Source organism: Cynocephalus volans, chromosome 14 (genome assembly GCF_027409185.1).
Source record: "Cynocephalus volans isolate mCynVol1 chromosome 14, mCynVol1.pri, whole genome shotgun sequence".
Taxonomy (NCBI): domain Eukaryota; kingdom Metazoa; phylum Chordata; class Mammalia; order Dermoptera; family Cynocephalidae; genus Cynocephalus; species Cynocephalus volans.
In genome coordinates, this window is record NC_084473.1 from 35241278 (window position 1) to 35247277 (window position 6000).

The 6000-nt window shown below is 42.1% G+C and overlaps 1 protein-coding gene across 3 annotated transcripts in view; it reads right to left on the minus strand.

Annotated features, from left to right (window-relative positions):
- PRKD3 (protein kinase D3) overlaps window positions 1–5073 on the minus strand; it is a 75800-nt gene extending 70727 nt beyond the window's left edge. For all 3 annotated transcript variants that reach the window (XM_063078399.1, XM_063078400.1, XM_063078398.1), the window contains exon 1: window positions 4941–5073. The gene's annotated coding sequence lies outside the window, so the exon portion shown is untranslated. The remainder of the gene's footprint in view (window positions 1–4940) is intronic.
- Between the last annotated feature and the right edge of the window lie 927 nt (window positions 5074–6000).

Below are 6000 nucleotides of genomic sequence, written 5' to 3' on the forward strand. Positions count from 1 at the left end.
ATGCAATATAGAAACGTGTAAATGCTTACTTGGAAGCTATTCATGTGAGAAGTTATCAACCCAAGAGTTTAATATGAGCTACTATGTAATGGGTGACTACATGAGCTGGAGCAAACCTAAAAGCCCAGGACACTGAAACACACCAGTATCAATGTATATGCTTGTTGCTAGTCAGCTTACACCACTATTATGCTTATTTCTATTGTCTACATTTTTAGAGCTATATGTGTCTATATATATATATATATATATATGTATTTTTCAAAAAGGCATTCATCTGGTTAAAGGCATAAACAATGTCACGTGACAAATATATGCTTAACAAAACCAAAAAGACAGAATAAGTGTTCTTCAAATATTTGAAGAGGTGTTAATAGAAGAATTGTTTATATTCAGTATCATTGCAGGGGGTAGAAGTAAAATGAAGATGACAGCACTATTTACTTACCTAACAGGCTGTAAGTACTGAGCTACTACACATAAAGTAGCTGTAACAGTACGTGGCTTACAGTAAAATGCCCAATAAGTTTCAGCAATTTTCAGAGTAATTAGATAGAGGACTTAATAATTAAGCCTCTACTTTATGCTAAACACTTCAAGTAAGATATGATGTTTCATTAAATCCTTGCAATAGCCCTAGATTTGTTTAACTCTATTTTACAGAAAAAGAACCAGAATTTCAGTTGTTCTTTGCCCATAATTATACAACTATTAAGTGGTGGAACTGAGATTCAAACTAACGCTTCACCTACTCCAAAGCCCATGTTCTTTCTACTATTTCATTCCACATCCAACAACCTAATAGAACGGGTTGTCTCATAAGGTAATGAGCTCCATAACATATAACTTGTTTTAAAAAGCTGAACACCACTCACAATAAAGTACTAAAATATCTATGAATAATACTGTATGCAAGTTAACTACTTCAAAATATAAGATACCACTGTATTAAATAATTTATTTTGATGGATGTCCTCCCACTAAGTTTCCATTTTACTTTACCTATTAATATTAGCCCAAAACAGTAACTGTCTAATATTATAGTTGACTAACTTGCCAGAACTAATTACTATTCATAAAATACTATATAATTTTGTGTAAAAATGATTTTTAAAAGTTTTAGCATGAACACAAATAGAAAAAACTAAGAAGCTATCATACTAGCTTCTGCCCACTTATCCTGTTTTTCCTCTACTTATTTTGTTTATGGAACCCTGATTTGCTCTGTAAGATGCAACAAGATGTAGGGTATTAAGGCTAAGTATCAAAGTATTAAGACTAAGTATTAAAAGAAATCTAATAACTCTAATATATATGAACCTTGGTATGTTAGTTCTTTGTCTTTATCATTCAATTAGAAAACAGAAACGAGGGTACATCTTATTTATTTTTAAATTATATATTAGACATGGTTGTTTCGAACAGCTATGAGAAGTTCTAAATAATGACAACATTGTCTAGTTGGGAAGCACTTCTAATGTGTTCATTTGGAACATCTCAAATATTCTTCTGGGGAGTTTACCTGTCATATATCCCATTCAAATGAGCTAACGTAATCTGTCATCACTGTTAAACGGAATAAAAAAATAGGACATTAAAAGTATCTTGAGCCTGATCTGCCTATTATTACAGACAATGGCCCTGGAGGTTAGGGGACTTACTTGAGGGTCACTTCATGGTAATACCACAAGTTGATCTACCTTCCTCTCACCCCTCCCTCACCTCCTCCCTACACAGACATTATTTCATATTTTAACAAAATCTCTAATTAGGAGAAGCTCTAACAGCATTTTCACTCAATAATACTTATTGAGTACATATTTACCAGACTGCTGTGAAGTACACTGGAGTTACACAGCAGTGATCAAAACAGACATGGACACTGCTCTCTCTGGAATTCACAGTGTAAGTGGTTCCCAGATACTAAGCAAACATTCACATAAATACCTAGGTAATTACAAACTATGAGAAATATGACTGAATACACTAATGGTACTTAATTTCAGCTGGGGTCTCAGGGAAGGTCCCTTTAAGTCAATGACATTTAAACTGAGACCTTTGGATAAGTAGGAGTCAGGGAAACAGAGAGAGAGATAGGCAAGAAGATTTCAGGAAGACAGAACATACCTAGTTATTAAATACTTCAAAAGGAAGCTCATAATTTACTGTAGCCAGCATTCTTTTTGTACTCAGTAAAGGCTAGACTGAAGAGGCAAAACGCTTTTCATATTCAGAATATCACTACCAGTAAAGAATATCCCTACCAGTAATGAGTTCTCCAGGTTCAATTTAGCCGATTGTCCTAGGAATGCTAATGAAGTGGAGGGTACCTCCCCCACCCCTTGATATAACACATATTCTTTCACCATGTAAAAAACTGTGGTCTTTTTCAGTGCAATACTGACCAGTGTTCTGAAGTCAATGTCCATGTTTTTCCTTGATACAAGCTTGATTTTGCTAAATAATCTTCACGTTGCTTTTATATCATATATAAAAAACTCAATTATCTTTGTTGTTGGTTTTTAAAAAATCATATTTTGCAGCAATCCCTACATCTATTTATATATTTTCAAAAATATGATTATTACCTTAGATTAATGTAATACTTTCCCTCCTAAGAATTCAGCATTTGACTAAACTGTTTCCTCTAAAATTCTTCTCATCTGGACCAGTGACATTTGAATCTCAGTCCTTCTGCTGTCAGAGAAAGTACTGACAGGGCACACCATGTCTGCTCTCCGCTCAGGCACTGAAAAGTTTATCCAGTAATAAGATTACAGACTGACAGTCTCGCAATGCAATATGAATCTACATCGAGCTTGATATACTTCATCTTTGCACCAGTAGTATCTAAGAAATCTGATTAGCTAATAGCCATTGAGCACTTTCTCACATACTGCCAGTATAAACTAACAACAAAAGTGGGGAAAATTCTTTTCCTATGTTGAAATTAAAATGAAAACATCTCCTATGTACATTATCTCAAGTTTTTCTTGAGATGATTGTTCCAAAGAGGCACATATATAACAAGCTCAATTTGAATTACATAATCGGAGACTATCAAGAGATTGTGAATCATAAGCAGGGTTATTATCAAATTAAAACTTGTACTAGTAAATAATTTCCCCATATACCAAGTTCTGTACAAGTAGTTTTTTTAAAAAAGAGCAATAACTCCTCTGTCGTAATATTTTATCAATTTTTGAATGCTTTTTAAAAATGAGAACATTTGAAAATGAGAATGTCCCTTAAGAAAAAGAAGTGTATGTAAATGATCATTTTTTTCCTGAATGAGGTATTTCTGGTAACTATATAATTTAAAAAATTTAATACAGAAAAGCTTGATTTAAGTTCTTTTGTGTGTGTGGCAGTGTTTAAATTAAAAACAATCCACTAAAAGGAAGGAATTTCTTTTAAAGAGGTTATCTGATGAAACTGAAAACTTATAAAATTTGTAAAACTAAAAGACTCACTTCTATTCGCGATGCTTAAATGATTAGTTTTAAGATATAAACCAGTCCACCTTCTTGAATTTGGGTCATGCGGAAATCTGAAATGCTATATACTAATTTACAGGACCTAGGATAAAAACCGGCTTGTCAAATAGGAATACTCCAAGCTCATCTTATCAGGCCTACCACATTTAATATTATTACCTCCTGAAGCAAAACATACCATGGTTCCTGTGACACGTTAAATACCACTTTCACTAAAACTTGCAACTTCTTTTTTGGCTGCATTTCCATGCTTGATCCCAACCCAGGTTCTAACAGGGGGAAGGTTTCGTTGTAGAGTAAAACTGGCCTAGACCTCAGTCTGAGAACTTTATGGAAGACTTCTGCAGCTAATCCACACGTATTCCCCACCCTCTACATGAGAAGTTTTTAAGTAAGCTCGATCTAAACAACATCAAATCGCCAAAAATGTAAAAAAGGAAAGCACCATTAACTACAAAGTAAAAGCAATTTGGGTAACAAAATAACATCTTCTAGGGTACAAATTATGGCATTTAAAAAATTTTTGTTTCATTTGTGGCTACAGCTCATAAAGGCTGTGTCGTACAAAGTAGTAGTTCAGGGTGTAACTTATCCTTCCTAATCAAAGATGACACCGATAGTCTTATTTCCTGTGGGGATGGGTGTGGTTGAAGAGACAGTTATGTCTGTGCCATCAATCTGTGTGTGGAAAAGTCAGCAGGTCGCACAGACGCCTGTCGCTGGATTCATATTCGTGCTTGCAGACCCAAGGCCTGTGCTTCTAGCTGCGCTGACATGAAATAAAATATCCAAGAGGCAATCGAGCAGTATGTGGTTATTTTTATTGCCCAAAGGAACAGTCACACTCAGTGTTTCGTCTTAAGAAAAACCTCCCGGGAGTGAGAACTCCGAGCAATATTGCAAGTTGTCAATCTAAACGCAGTCAGGAAATTGGCGTGGAGGGGCTTACATTCTCCAAACACCGTTTACTCACCCCTTGGAGACCTGTACAACGTAAAGTGCTGAAAAGAAAGAAAAAGGCTTATCCAAAATTCGACACTGTGAGTGCCGCGGGTCTGGCGTCGAGAACTAGTTTGGGGCACCCGGGAACAGACCGTCACCGAGAGGCCGGGCGCGGTGGTCACCGGCGGAGCGCGAGTCCCAGTCAGCCTCCGCAGGGATGCCGGAACTTGGCCCCCTCTGGCGGCAGCGCCGGCGCCCCGCGCCCCCTCGGCCGCCGATCGCCCGCCGAGCGCTGCCCCAACTTCCCGCCCAGCCCAGCGGCCGCCGCCCAGCCCGGCTCGGGGTCCGAGTCCCGCAGCGGCCGCGGCCGCCGCGAGGGGTGGACGGGTGGGGGAGGGGCCGCCGCCGCCTCAGCCCGACGGGCCGGGAGAACAAAGCGGTGGCGGCGGCAGCGCGAACTTTTTCGGTGTCTGCTCCGCGCTCCCTGAGGCGACTACTTACAAAGGCGGGCTCGGTCCGTCGTGAGAAACTCCGCGCCCGCCAGCTTCTGGGTTCCCGACGAGGCGCCAGCGAGGCTTCACGCGCCTCGCAGGATCCCGCCCGCCGCTGGCGCCCCTTCCTCCCTCCCTCTCCGTCCCGTCCTGAGGCCGGAGGGCGGGGGGCCGGGGCGTGCGGGGCGGGGGCGCGCGAGGGGCGGGGGCGCGCGGCCGGCGCGGGGCCTGCCGGGAGCTGTAGTTCTCCCGCGGGCCGCGAGCCGCGAGCGGGTGGTGGCAGCGCGGAGGGAGGTCGGTCGCGCTCTCTGAGCCGCGAAGGGGCAACGCGAGCTCGGGATTTTCTCGGGCTCACTCCGCACCCCTCGAGGTGCGGGCGTCTCCGTGAGCGCGGGGCGCGCACGTGGCGGGGGCGCTTCCGAAGACGCGACCGTGTATTCGTACCAGTTGGACGACGCGCCCGATACCCACTATTGGGGCTGAACTGCCTATTTCTCGTTTGCCGTGCGCTCTGATGGAAGCGATGACGGCAAGGGGCGAGAGGTGACAACTTGAAAGGGGCACTGGGAAGGTGTCCGGAGCAGAGAGCAGTTTCCACCCTAAGAGTCTCATTACCCCCCACGTTTCCCTCTCTCCTGCCTGCCCTCCAGGTGGCCGCCTGGCACCGCAGCCCCGGTCATTCCTCACCAAGACAGAAACATCCGGAGCCCTTCACCTAAAGCACAGTAACGTGGCTACTTTCAATGTTTTTTGTGTTTCCTCCTTGTCTATTTTTAAACTTGAGTGTGACCTCTGTTACCAAAGTGAAGTGCAGTTAAAAATCACCAAACCTAACTAACCTAGGCGTCCACGTGCATGGAAACGACTGTGACAATGCGGAGGGGGGTGGGGGTGGGTGGTGACATAAGGATCTAGAGGGAGATAAAATAACACTGTGCATTAAATATAGACCTCTTATGTGAGGGAAAAGCCTGAGCAGCTGTGGCCATTGTCACAGAAACGACATAGTTCTCCTTAAGTCAACATTTTATCCCAAAACTAAAGTAAAATATATTAAAACACTCAACTGG